We start from the raw sequence: 13,262 nt of genomic DNA, 5'->3' as shown, positions 1-13,262 counted from the left end.
TAAGTGGAAAGGAAAATGCAACAGCTGACAAGATGGAAACTATGATACTATCAAAAGCTATAAAAATTCAAATTATTTTAACAATAATTGCAACAACACTGCTACAAGAAAACTAAAGGTTGTTTGAGAGATGCGGCCAATTTTGGATTCTTGACTATATATAACTCTTTTAAAATCAGAAGAAATGATTCAAACTTTAAAAAAGAGAAAAAAAAAGTGAGGAAAAGCTTTCCTAATGAGCTATTCTTCATTAAGTCTTCATGATAACAATGACTGTAGTGTTGGAAAGATCCCCTTGAGTACCCTATTTATCCTGTAAGACCTAAGGAATCTCTGTTAATAAAATGGGACAATCCCTTTTTATGAAAACAAGTATGAGAACTCTGTAAATTTTGTCTTCATTAACTTGTGTATGTTCATGCAACTTTGTTAATTCCTCCATTGCCTGTAGGATACAGGTGATATGATTCAAGCCTATGTTATTTTCTACATTTTTATTTGCATTAGGTCTGATTAATTTCTAATTTTAACCTTACTGGATCTTATTTGTCTGTTTCGTCACTGGGATCCTTCCGTGGCCACTAAGAGGTATGTCAAAACTGAAAAGACAGAAACAAAGCTCAGTAAAGTTCTACCTTCTTTGAACTAATGTTATTCTTCTCTGTATGTTAAATGTTTGCTCCATACAAAAGTATTTTTAAATAGTAGTACCTATTCCTAGGAACAGCGCAGAGGATTTTGTGAGCTCTCAGGAGTGCAGATAAACAGATCAGCATGAAATGAGGCTTTTCTCAGAATGATCGTAGCAATCGAAAAGAAAGGAAATAGGTGGACTTTATGGCAATCACAAAATATTTTAAAAGAAAATCCAAAGTTAAGGATTTTAACTAGTAATGAAACTCCTCCAGTAGCCAACTGTTATATTGAAAAAAAAAAAAAATTCTCTATGCTATAGAAGTGGGTAGTATGGGTCATAACTGTGTAAGTCTCCTAACTAGTTCTCCTTTAGCCAGTATCACTGTAAAGGTCTAGGCTGGATCAGAAGGTTAGCATAATTCTTACCACTCTGAGCAACAGGGTGGGATTCTTTGGACCTGATGAGGAAAGTGTGGGTGGACATTCAGAACTATTTACTGCCTGGCTCCTATTAGATGACATTTGCTTCAAGTGATATCCTCAGGCCGGATTACTGACAGCATGGGTCACCTACACTCCTAGCATTACAAGAATTTCTGATGTTTCGTTTTCCCTGGGGAAAGGAATGAGAGCAAGAATAAATAAGTACCTGAATAGGAACATGTTGAGAGTAAGCCATCTAATAAAAATACCATACTCTAAACAGTGCCTGATGTTCACGCAGTAGTAGGAAAGGTATTGTTAGTAATATGTAATATGTTAGTAATATGATGTCTTTCATAAGATAGGCTTGTGACTCTCTGAACCTTAGGAAATAGGTGACTTTATAATGCAAACTACAAATCTAATAGCTCTATGCTTACTAAGTCTGACTAACTAAAAAGACAGCCCCAGAATATGTTCATCATAAGATACATAAGAAAGCTTTGTCTTGAAAACAGAGTATTTTGATTTCAATAGAAAAAGATCCCTTAGGATCAAGCACACGTGCCTTGTTCGAGGCAATCAAAACATTGTTAGGAACTTACAAAACCAATAAACTATGTTAATCTACTCCTTTAATATTAGCAAAATTACTAAAAATTAAATGCATAAACACAGTAATAAGAGAAATTTGTCAGATTCTGAGCTATGCAGAGAAATATTTGGTATCACAGTATCACAGAATGGTTGAAGTTGGAAGGGACCTCTGGAGATCATCTAGTCCAACCCTCCTGCTCAAGCAGGGTCCTCTAGAGCATATTTCCCAGGATCACGTCCAGGCGGCTTTTGAATATCTCCAGCGAAGGAGACTCCACCACCTCTCTGGGCAACCGGTGCCAGTGCTCTGTCACCCTCACAGCAAAAAAGTCTCTCCTCAGGTTTAGGTGGAAATTCCTGTGGTTCAGTTTGTGCCCGTTGCCTCTTGTCCTGTCGCTGGGCACCACGGAGAAGAGACTGGCCTCATCCTCTTGACACTCCCCCTTCAGATACTTATACACGTTGATCAGATCGCCTCTCAGTCTTCTCTTCTGCAGGCTGAACAGGCCCAGCTCTTGCAGTCTTTCTTCAGAGGAGAGATGCTCCAGTCCCCTCATCATCTCGGTAGCCCTCCGCTGGACTCTCTCCAGTAGCGCCATGTCTCTCTTGTACTGGGGAGCCCAGAAGTGGACACAGGACTCCAGGTGAGGCCTCTGCAGGGCTGAGTAGAGGGGCAGGATCACCTCCCTCCACCTGCTGGCCACACTCTGCCTTATGCAACCCTCAGGATCCCATTGGCCTTCTTGGCCACAAGGGCACATTGCTGGTTCGTGCTTAACTTGTTGCCCACCAGGACTCCCAGGTCCTTCTTGGCAGAGCTACTTTCCAGCAGGTCAGCCCCCAGACTGTCCTGGTGCATGGGATTATTCCTCCCCAGGTGCAGGACCCTGCCCTTACGTTTGTCAGGCAAGGTTCCTCTCCACCCAGGTCTCCAGCCTGTCCAGGACCCCTGAATGGCAGCACGGCCCTCGGGTGTGTCAGCCACTCCCCCCAGTTTGGTGTCATCAGCAAAGTGGATGAGGGTGCCCTCTGTCCCTTCAGCCAGGTCACTGGTGATTAAGCTGAACAAGACTGGACCCAGGACTGACCCCTGGGGGACACCGCTAGCTACCGGCCTCCAACTTGACTCTGCACTGCTGATCACGACCCTCTGAGCTCTGCCAGTCAGCCAGTTCTCAATCCACCTCACTGGCCCCTCACCCACCCCTCACTTCCTGAGCTTGCCTAGGAGGATGTGATGGGAGATAGTGTTAAAAGTCTTGCTGAAGTCCAGGTAGACAACATCCACTGCCCTCCCCTCATCTACCCAGCCAGTTGTCCCATCACAGAAGGCTCTCAGATTGGTCAAGCATGATTTCCCTTTGGTGAATCCATGCTGACTACTCCTCATCACCTTCTTGTCCTCCGGATGCTTAGTGATGACCTGCAGGAGGAGCTGTTCCATCAGCTTTCCCGGGATGGAGGGGAGGCTGACAGGCCTGGAGTTTCCTGGCTCCTCTTTCTTGCCCTTTTTGAAGACTGGCTCTCTTCCAGGCCTCAGGCACCTCTCCTGATCTCCAGGACCTTTCAAAGATGATGGAGAGTGGCCTAGCAATAACATTCGCCAGCTCCCTCAGCACTCGCGGATGCATCCCATCAGGGCCCATGGATTTGTGGATGCCAAGTTTGGATAAAAGATCTCTAACCTGATCCTCCTCCACCAAGGGAGAGTCTTCCTTTCTCCAGACTTCCTCTCTTGTCCCCAGGGTCTGGAATTCCTGTGGGCTGGCCTTAGTAGTGAAGACTGAAGCAAAGGCGGCATTCAATAAATCTGCCTTCTCTGTATCCTTTGTCACCAGGGCACCCGCCTCATTCAGCAGTGGGCCCACGTTTTCCCTAGTCTTCCTTTTGCTATTGATGTATTTGAAGAAGCCCTTCTTGTTGTTGGGCCTTAGCCTTCCTTGTCGCATCCCTGCACGCTCTGACAACGTCCCTGTATTCCTCCCGAGTGGCCTGTCTCCTTTTCCACATTCTGTGTACTTCCTTCTTCTGTTGGAGTTTGGCCAGGAGTTCCTTGCTCATCCATGCAGGTCTCCTGCCCGCTTTGCTGGACTTCTTACTCGGAGGGATGCACCGATCTTGAGCCTGGAGGAAGTGACGCTTGAATATGAACCAGCTTTCTTGGACCCCTCTTCCTTCTAGGGCCCTACCCCATGAGTTTCCCCTAAGTAGGTCCCTGAAGAGGCCACAGTTAGCTCTCCTGAAGTCCAGGGTTGCAATCCTACTCATTGTCCTGCTCCCTCCTCGGAGGATCCTGAACTCCACCATCTCATGGTCACTGCAGCCAAGGCTGCCCCCAACTTTCACATCTCCAACTAGACCTTCTTTGTTTGTTAGTACAAGGTCTAGCAATGCACCTCTCCTCGTTGGCATCTCCACCACCTGGGTCAAGAAATTATCACCAGTCCTCTGCAGGAACCTCTTTGACTGTTTGTGCCTAGCTGTGCTGTCTTGCCAACAGATGTCAGGGTGGTGGAAGTCTCCCATGAGAACCAGGGCCTGTGATTGTGAGGCTACTTCCAGCTGTCGGTAGAAGGCCTCATCGATGACTTCCTCCTGGTCAGGTGGCCTGTAGTAGACCCCCACAACAGTGTCACCCATGTTACCCTGCCCTTTAATCCTTACCCATAGGCTCTCAACTTGCTCTTCTTCCACCCCGAGGCAGAGCTACATACATTCGAGTTGCTCCCTCACATAAAGAGCAACTCCACCACCTCGCCTTCCTGGCCTGTCTTGCCTAAAAAGCACATAGCATGTGCATGACAGCATCCCAGTCATGCGAGCTGTCCCACCATGCCTCTGTAATGCAATGAGATCATGGCCCTGCGACCGCACACAGAGCTCTAACTCTTCCTGTTTATTCCCCATGCTGCGTGCATTGGTATACAGGCATTTGAGAGAGCCAGTCAAGCACGCAGGCTTCCCAGGAGAGGTGCAAGAGGATCCTCCATAGCCATGTTCCATGCTGTCTCCCCTGGCTGTATGCACCCGCTGGAGGCCTCCTGACTTGAGCGGTGTTTTACTGACTCCCCTGCCACTATACCACTCCCCTTCCCCCATCTTTCCTAGTTTAAAGCCCTCTTTACCAGGCTGGCCAATCTATTGGCAAAGACACGCGTGCCCCGCTTGGTAAGGTGGATCCCATCGCTCCCCAGCAGCTGTTGATCTTCAAACAGGGTCCCATGATCATAGAAACAAAAGCCCTGTTGCCAACACCAGCGGCCCAGCCAGTTGTTAACTTGGAAAACTCGTCTACTCCTCCTCCCACCCTTTCCCCTCACAGGCAAGATTGAGGAGAAAACCACCTGGGCTCCCAGACCCTTCACCACCATTCCCAGAGCTCTGAAGTCCTGTTTGATGGTTTCCAGTTTGCCTTTCGTGTCATTAGCGCCCACATGGAAGATCAGCAGAGGGTAGTAGTCTGATGCATGGAAAAGCCTTGGCAGTCTTTCCATGACATCTCTTCTTCTAGCCCCTGTCAGGCAGCAAACCTCTCTGGAGAAGAGGTCAGGTCAGCAGATAGGTGCCTCTGTCCCCTGCAGCAGGGAGTCACCCACAACAATCACTCACCACTTCTTCCGGGGGTTCCTGCACGGCACAGGGTCTGCCAGGCCAGTTGCCTCACTTGGAGCCATGCCCAGCTCCTCCTCGGCTTGGAGGGTGCTCAACTTGTTCTTCAAGGGTAAGTCTTGAGGAGGAGCAAGAGCCTTTCTCCTTCTACAAGAGGTCACCAGCTTCCAGCCCTCTTCAACAGTGTTATGATGCACATTTACACACGGTGCTGAGCCCTCTGACAACTCTGCTGCAGTGGGGTGTGGGGACTCCTGGAGCTGCACAGTCTCCGAAAAGGAAAGGAAAGGAAAGTCTCCGAATAGGAAGGAAATTTAGGTCTTATGCACACCAGGACTGATTTATAAGCTTTGATGTCCAAGAAAGCAGCTACGAGGTTGATATAAACGATCTTGATTGTCAGTGGTGTCTAACATCACTCTGATGACAGGACTGGATAAGGACTTTGGAGGTAAAAAAAAGTATCCAAGGATGATATGTTAACAATACCATACAGGGAATTTACGATTAGTTTGAAACATGCTTTCTTTAAGTGTTTCATAAACTTGTGTCTATAAATAAAAATAAGTATGTTTTTCCATAGGCACAGCATTCTTTCAGAAGAGAAAACTACTGTGTTTACAGATTATTCCAAAGCCCTCAGGGAAGTGATATGTTTAAGTGCAAAGGTTTCAGAGATTTCTTTTCTGAGGGTGAAGTTTTACTGTATAGTCTGATGAAATAGGTAATGCTGCCCCCAACTTTATTATTTTAAAACTTTGAGAAACGATAACATTAGAATGCAAAGTATACAAGTCATCTGCAGGCCATTCTTAATTCTCCAAGTTAGCTGAACAAAGCTAACTTGTAGCTCTGCCTCGGGGTGGAAGAAATCATTACATTCTAACTTTTATTTTTGCCACAGTACTTAGCACTTAAGAATATGACAGCTTCTAGATAATACTGTGTAGTCCTGATTAAGGCCTGTGTTTTGCAGGAACTGCCTGTGATGTTATAGAGAGTCAATACTTGAGTATTCAAACTAATCTAATATTGATTAATACAAAATCAAAGGAAACATTTACAATGTTTTAGCACTGTTGGTGTGTTTGTGCGTGTCAACTTGTGCGCTGAGTTATTTTTGATTTAAATGAGGTCAGGTAAGATCAGAGCTAGCTGCCGTATTTACTTCTTGAGATTTCAATAAGAGAAATTGGATTTTAAAAGTTACCTTTCTGAGAAGCAAAGAGCATATAGTCTAGTACTTCATTCAGCATTTGAATTCATTTCAAGTTAAGTTTAGTATTAAACATGAGGCAATGTGATACTAATTAAATAATAATATAACTGCCAATTTTCCTGGTATGTTGTATTTTTACAGCAGTTTTGTTAGTGTGCTCTTTCTTAAGGTTGTGTATCTGAAGCATGCTGTGTTTAAAGTAGCAGGAAAATGACTGAAGCTTTTCTGTCAGAATAGCTAATAGTGTAAGTCTTAAAGCCATTTCTGCTTGAAGATAGGCAGTCTTCTTCCAGTTTGAAACATGCATTTTTCTTCTTTTCTGTTTATGAAAATAAAGAATCAAATTTATTTTACTACCATGTATAGTTCTGTGGAAATTGTATTTTTTTGAAGCATGATATATCTGCATTTTCATGCATGGCTGAGCTTTATGTGCCACAAGTGACCACAGTCACAAATGACAAATCATCTTTGTCATTACTTAAGGGATTTTTATTGTTGCTATTGAAGATTGTTAACGTCTATTTACAGCTGTATCTATGTGGAATGATTTGCATTTTCTCTGGTAACTTGTAGTTCAATGAACCAATGTCACACCCTAGCTATGCAATGTACAGTGAGAAAAAAGTTTGAAGGAGGAGATTTTTATTTGTTCTTAGAGTCAAAGTTGAATAATTATCTAGAATTTAAAAAGCAAAACCTGGCAAATGCCTCCAGCAAAGAGCATAATAATAGTAAGACAGACAAATATGGGGAGCTCTAGAACTTGCATTATCCGTTCTATTTTATATCTTGACTTTTTTTTATATATAGATTTAGTACAGGAATAAAATAGTGTTTGGAAGCTCAATGTCACAAAAAAGTGAAGTGACTCCAGTGTGCATTTTAATTTATTTTTTAATTAACTTACTAAAATGTCCTAGAAAAAGCCATTGTATCAGGTTTATACTGAAGAAATACAATGCTTTATCCTGACTTGCTCATTTGGAAAAGTGTCAGAAAATCAATTATTTTAAATCAAACATCTCACACCAAATATATTACAGGAAATGACTATGTTTAAGATAAAATGACACCAAAGCAAAGATAATTTATTTCTGATACTATTTGAAATAATGGATTGTTTCATCTTATTCTTGAAAGCTACTTGAGAGACAGATTTTGAAACCTTCTGCCCACCTGCTACTCAGTTCGAAGAGGTACAGTTATGAAAATCTCTGTCACTGAATGCACTGAATGTGACTAGTATGCTGTTTGTCTCTCAGTCCTTTTTAACAGCAAAATAGTGAAACTTAATGAGAGAGGAAGAAATCCTGTTTGATGAAAATGTGAAGTTACAAAATAAGCAAGATATCAAATTTTGTCTGGCTTAATCTGCAGAGCTCTCTGTAGCATACAACTTTTGTGAGAATTTTTTCTCATATTTGCACCACAGCAGTAACAGATGACAATTTACAAATAAATGCAATACTTTCCTACAAAAGATTTATTAGGAGATTCTGAAAAAAAGTACGCATAAACATTATAAAAATGTGTATCTATTTTGAGCTAACATAGTTATAGGAACATTTATGTCTTTCTGTATATGAAATAATCATCTATAATTTTGTCTCTGCCTAGGCACAGAGGGCAATATGAAAGAGGAAGTATTTCAGAAAGTCATAAGAATTAGTGAGGCATAGGGGAAGGTATCTGCACAACTATGAAGAGTAGTAGGAAATGAGGATGGGGGCAAGGAGGCAGTTATACAAATCTTGACATGCATAATGCAAATAGGTTTGGGACACTGGCTTCAGTCTAATTTTCAAGAAGTTTTAGTAACTTACATTTTGGAAAAACTAAAACATAACCAAAAATCAAAGTTTTAGAAGAAACATACAGCTGTTTGATAGAGAACACAATGTACACAAGCTGTTATGTTGAAGTAGATGATTAATTTTAGAGAGAGAATGTTCTTGAGTGAGAATTTATAAATGCCCTGGTTGGTAAAGCTTACAAGAAACTGCAGTTGTCAGCTTCTTTTAATTCAGCTAGTCCTGGAATTTTAAGCTAAATGGTTATGCTTATAAATATGTGGAAATAAGAGGAAGTATCATTTTATATTGATTGAAAAGTTAAAACCCAATCTTTAAATGAAAAAGGAACTTTGTCAAGTACTAGCTTTCTTCTCACTCTAGAAAAAAAGTCTTTCACAAAACTTAAAAATATAATAATAAATAACGTGAAGGTTTTCACAAGAACTTTGAAAGTTGTCATTTCTAAGTCCTGCTGAAATAGAATACATTCCACTATTACTTAAAATTGTTTTATTGTTTTATAACTGACAAAGGAATTGGATGCTGCAAAGGACACTAATTTATAAACATTTAGACATAAACTCCTGTTTTCCTTGAAAGTTGGTGTGCTCATGATCTATGTTAAATGCATGTTTTTAACAACTACTGATTCAGTTCACTGGCATAGCAAATTTTTGTAACTTTACTATATTTTACCACTTTATTAAGTACCTCATCATACCCTACTGAATTATGCTTTGCTTTCATGGAGATGAGTTGAACAAGTCTAGAATTTTAGAGTTAGAGGTATTCCAGACTACCATTCTCATGGCAAGTTTGATGGCCTGTGATGACGTTAAAATCATCTGCTATCTCATGGAGACTGTGTCACAGACTCCTCTAACAAAGATGACGTAGATCCAAAATGTGATGAGACTCAGCAGACAGGAAACCAGGATGAGTATGTTTTAATTCTTGGCCAGTTATGAGATTTCATTGCATTTAGAAGAACTCACAATATCAGGTTTGTTTTACAGGAAATAAATACTGTACCTACATTCTCCTTTTCTCTATAGAGGATGTTTGGTTAAAATTTCAATGTACCAATGTCCTCCCCTAAATTTTTTGCATAATTTACTTTAAAATTTAGTTATTTGGCTTACTCATTTCTCTCTTATTCTAAGGAGTTACAAAAACCAGGCTTTTCTCAAAATATTACTTCTATCATGATGAAATGAATGAAGCAGAAGTGCAGCATGAAGGTACTTGGCATATTCTGGAACGCGTCCTTTTACAGAAATGAATCGTCCACATTGAAAAAATAATAATAATAATAAAAGTAGAATTTTCTTTCTGTAGCCTTTTTCTGAATAGACTTTTTAAAATAAAATTATTATTATAAATTTATTTTTAAAATAAAATGAAATTGATCCCTTTAATAAACTTTCAGCAGTCAAACTGATACTTGACTGAAACAATGTAAAAATCTAATTTGAGTAGAATCATGAAATAATTTTAGTAGAATTATTGAAGATAGACTTCAACGCAACAGTTTACTTTCGAGACTGTGACTTTGTTGAAGTCAGCCACTTTGTATACCTTCTGTACTTTAGCGTAAACAGCACAGGGCTCAGCCTAGACTTCTTATATTTGCTCTTTTGGAGCACTGTGGAGCTTTCTGCTGTTGTGAATAGACCATTCTGGCTCACTCTCTACTGAATTTTAATGTAGTTCAGGGCTGTCAGAGGTGCTATAATAATAGGCGTTATTTCTCTTTCAAAAATATGTTAACAGTACTGATAATTCATGAGTTTCTGCAAATTCATCCTGTACACATTTGACTCATCTATTGAGTGTATTTTTCATAGTTGGAGCAGAAAATATAGTGTAGAAGTGATCAGAGTCTTCTTCCATGAGAAGATGGAGATTTCAACAAAAGGGAGTTCTGTGTATTTAATATACTTAGGACATTACTACAGCGTTTTAGGCTCATGCTGCTGTGTATACTAGCAGTATATGCTCTGCATTTTACCAATGCTTAAAATTAATAGCATAGTAGTGAAAAAACTGTAAGACTATTGTGTTGCTACTTCCCATCACACTAAGTGAATTTTAAGGGCAAGAGATAAGCAGTGTGCTGGCCTAAAATTACATATCTCTGTATTAAGCACAAATGATGCAACGTTTGATCATATTTGTTTAAACTCATCTAGAAACTGTTGCTTTTATACATGCATCTTTAGGCTAATAATTGGATTATATTTTGTAAAAAGTGTCTGGAACAGCATCTCAGTAAAACATGAATGAAGATGAAGATTTGTTCTCCAAATTATATGCATATTAATTATTTTAAATGCATAAATTATTCGTAAGTAATTAAAGCTTCAAATGTCAGTTGAACTAGCCTATAACTAATTGGAAAAATAGATTAGTGAAATTCAATCATTAAACAAGAAAAAATTCTTATGAAAATAACTATAAAATAGTTGTTTGATACTGCAACCATAATAATGTCAATAAACATTTGATTTTAAAAGAGGATTTAGAAAAAACACATTTTGCATTATAAACACATGGGCGCTAGAAGCCATTGTAAAATGCTTCATCTGCTGACTTTTTTCAGTAGATTTTATGAATGCATATTTTTTATATATATATATATAGTTATTATATGTGTGTATATATATTTTTATATAAATAAATAAATAAATATATATATATATATGCACACATATACACACACAAATATAGATATGTGTGTATGAGAAAAAAATTCCTGTGATGTTTTGTTTTGTTAGGACAACTAAGCAAAATTCTCCATGACTTTGAAAAGGATATGTAGTGGCACCACTGGTGTGACATATTTCTAGATAGTCACAGAGTATTTAAAGGAGTATTTTGAATTTGCTAAATTAGAAACTGTTTTGGGAGCCTCTCAATTTGACAGTATCAGTTACAGCACATCTAGGGTAGTTTCAATTTGGTTCCAGATACAGCAGCTTTCTAGGTCTGAAAGGAAAATGAGAATAATCTGCTACCACTCTTACAGCTCTGAACTCTTTGATATGCAAAAAGACAGTTGAATGTCCTGAAAAATCCTATCTATCCTATTTATTTTTTGTTTATTTTATTAAAGCAACATAGAGATGCAGAAAACTAAGAAAACAGGGACCTCGCTGCTTATTTTTCCACAGTAGTTCCTGAAGACCTAGTAGAAAATGCTAGATTAAAATAAGCAAACTGCCTTCTTCCTGTGTTGATCTGATTCAATATTAAAACTTTCTCAGATTCTTTGTGGTGATGCCATTGGCCTCCTTAGGTCTCTTGAAATCTTGAACCTAAAAGCATAGCAGTCTACCTTGGTTGATTTAAAGTTCAGTGAATATTCATGTGCTGTGTTTGTTACCTACCAGTCAGCTCTAATTTTAGCCCATCTGAGAAAGGTTCAATTTTAGTTCTGATCTGTTTTGAAACTCACAGACTCAGAATGAGGTCATAGTCTCTATACCCTATTTCCTATATACTAAACTGCATGTATCAGCTACAGTAAATGTGTCCTTATTGTTTACCTCCTTCCTCTCACTTTCTGTACAGCAGTATTGCTGTAACCTGTGAATATGGTAAGGAGAGACAAAAATAATACTTATTTGTGTTCCAATCATAAGAATAAAAAAGTTTCTTTTTTAAAGCTATGGGTCAACTTTATTTAAAATATTTATTTCTTAATTTCATAGCTGATGATACAAGTTATGTTCAGCCTTTAATTGGCAATTATGTGCTCCTCTTTCTTACAGCAATAGAAGTACATTAGTATACATGACTGGATACCTAGAATTCCACAGCTGACTCATGGAATTATATTCTCACATACTGCCTGGAATTTCCACACCAGAGAACTCAATAAATAAGGTAGGTAAACAGAATGTTTTAGAAAGTTGTGAAAGCTCCTGTGTTTTAAGTTACTAGTGGATGTTCTGCAAATTTCACAATGATCAATTTTAATGCATCTTATTGGAGAACAGAAGTAGTAAAGAATAATGAGCTTATGAATCTTTCTGTGTTTCCAGTTGCAGGTGAGTCATGTACTATCATGTCTAGTGTAGTTTAATTGTGAGTAATGATATCCAAATAATCTGAAAATCTTTCTCTTTGGTGGTTAAATCAAACAATTTTTTTTGATAAAGATGTTTATGCAAGAGCACAGAGGTGATTACTATCGTCTGTAAAACTCATATCTCACTGTGTCATAAGATTAAATCATTATTGATTGAAATGGCTGCAAGCTACCTGATAGTTTAGGAGTTCCAAGAGAAATGTGAATTAAGAAACCAATAATTTAATTGATTTTTAAATTACTTTGAAATTCTTTGAAAACTTTTCCTACAATTTTTGCTCACCTTTTCAGTGCTGACAGAAAAAGAGGTCCTTAGGGCATTTTTTGACCCTATTCCTCAAAATAGATGTGATATGTAAGAGTCTTTTCATTTTCATTCTAGAATGATGAATTGTCATTAATGGAAGAGTTCTTATGCATGTCTTATATGACCGTAAAGGAAAACATGAAGCAAACAGCAGCAGTTACACTCTTTTAAAAATCTATGTTACTGAAGTAATTAGTAAATACAAGGAAAGTTATGGGAATCTCTACTTTGAGAGATTCTATATCACAGTGACTAGTTCAATGAAAATTAATGTGAAATATAATTCTAATTTAAAGCAAAATAATATAGGCTAGCGAAAAATGAAGTTACTGTTCTTTGGCTCTTTATTATACAAAGGCTTGCATGTACTACTCAGGTACATATACACCTGAAGAGAAGATGTAGTAAGGACATAAAAGTTTCAAGAAAGTGTGAGTTCTTACATTTGCAATAAAATTACTTAACAATGAATATTTCATCATTTTAAAAATGTTATAAGGAAACAAAATAAATTAGCAAATGTGTTAAATTATTTAATGTCATCTGGAAACTGTTCAGGCTGTTCTGGAAAACAAGATAAAA

At 38.7% G+C, this 13,262-nt stretch overlaps 1 long non-coding RNA gene across 1 annotated transcript in view; it reads left to right on the top strand.

Annotated features, from left to right (window-relative positions):
* The window catches only part of LOC138064378 (uncharacterized), a 46,324-nt gene that overhangs the window by 21,062 nt on the left and 12,000 nt on the right, over window positions 1–13,262 (top strand). The window contains exon 2 of the long non-coding RNA XR_011137616.1: window positions 12,054–12,168. This is a non-coding gene — a long non-coding RNA (uncharacterized lncRNA). The remainder of the gene's footprint in view (window positions 1–12,053; window positions 12,169–13,262) is intronic.

Source organism: Struthio camelus, chromosome Z (assembly GCF_040807025.1).
Source record: "Struthio camelus isolate bStrCam1 chromosome Z, bStrCam1.hap1, whole genome shotgun sequence".
NCBI classification, from domain to species: domain Eukaryota; kingdom Metazoa; phylum Chordata; class Aves; order Struthioniformes; family Struthionidae; genus Struthio; species Struthio camelus.
The sequence above is the reverse complement of the archived record's forward strand: the minus strand, read 5'-3'. Positions and strand labels throughout refer to the sequence as shown.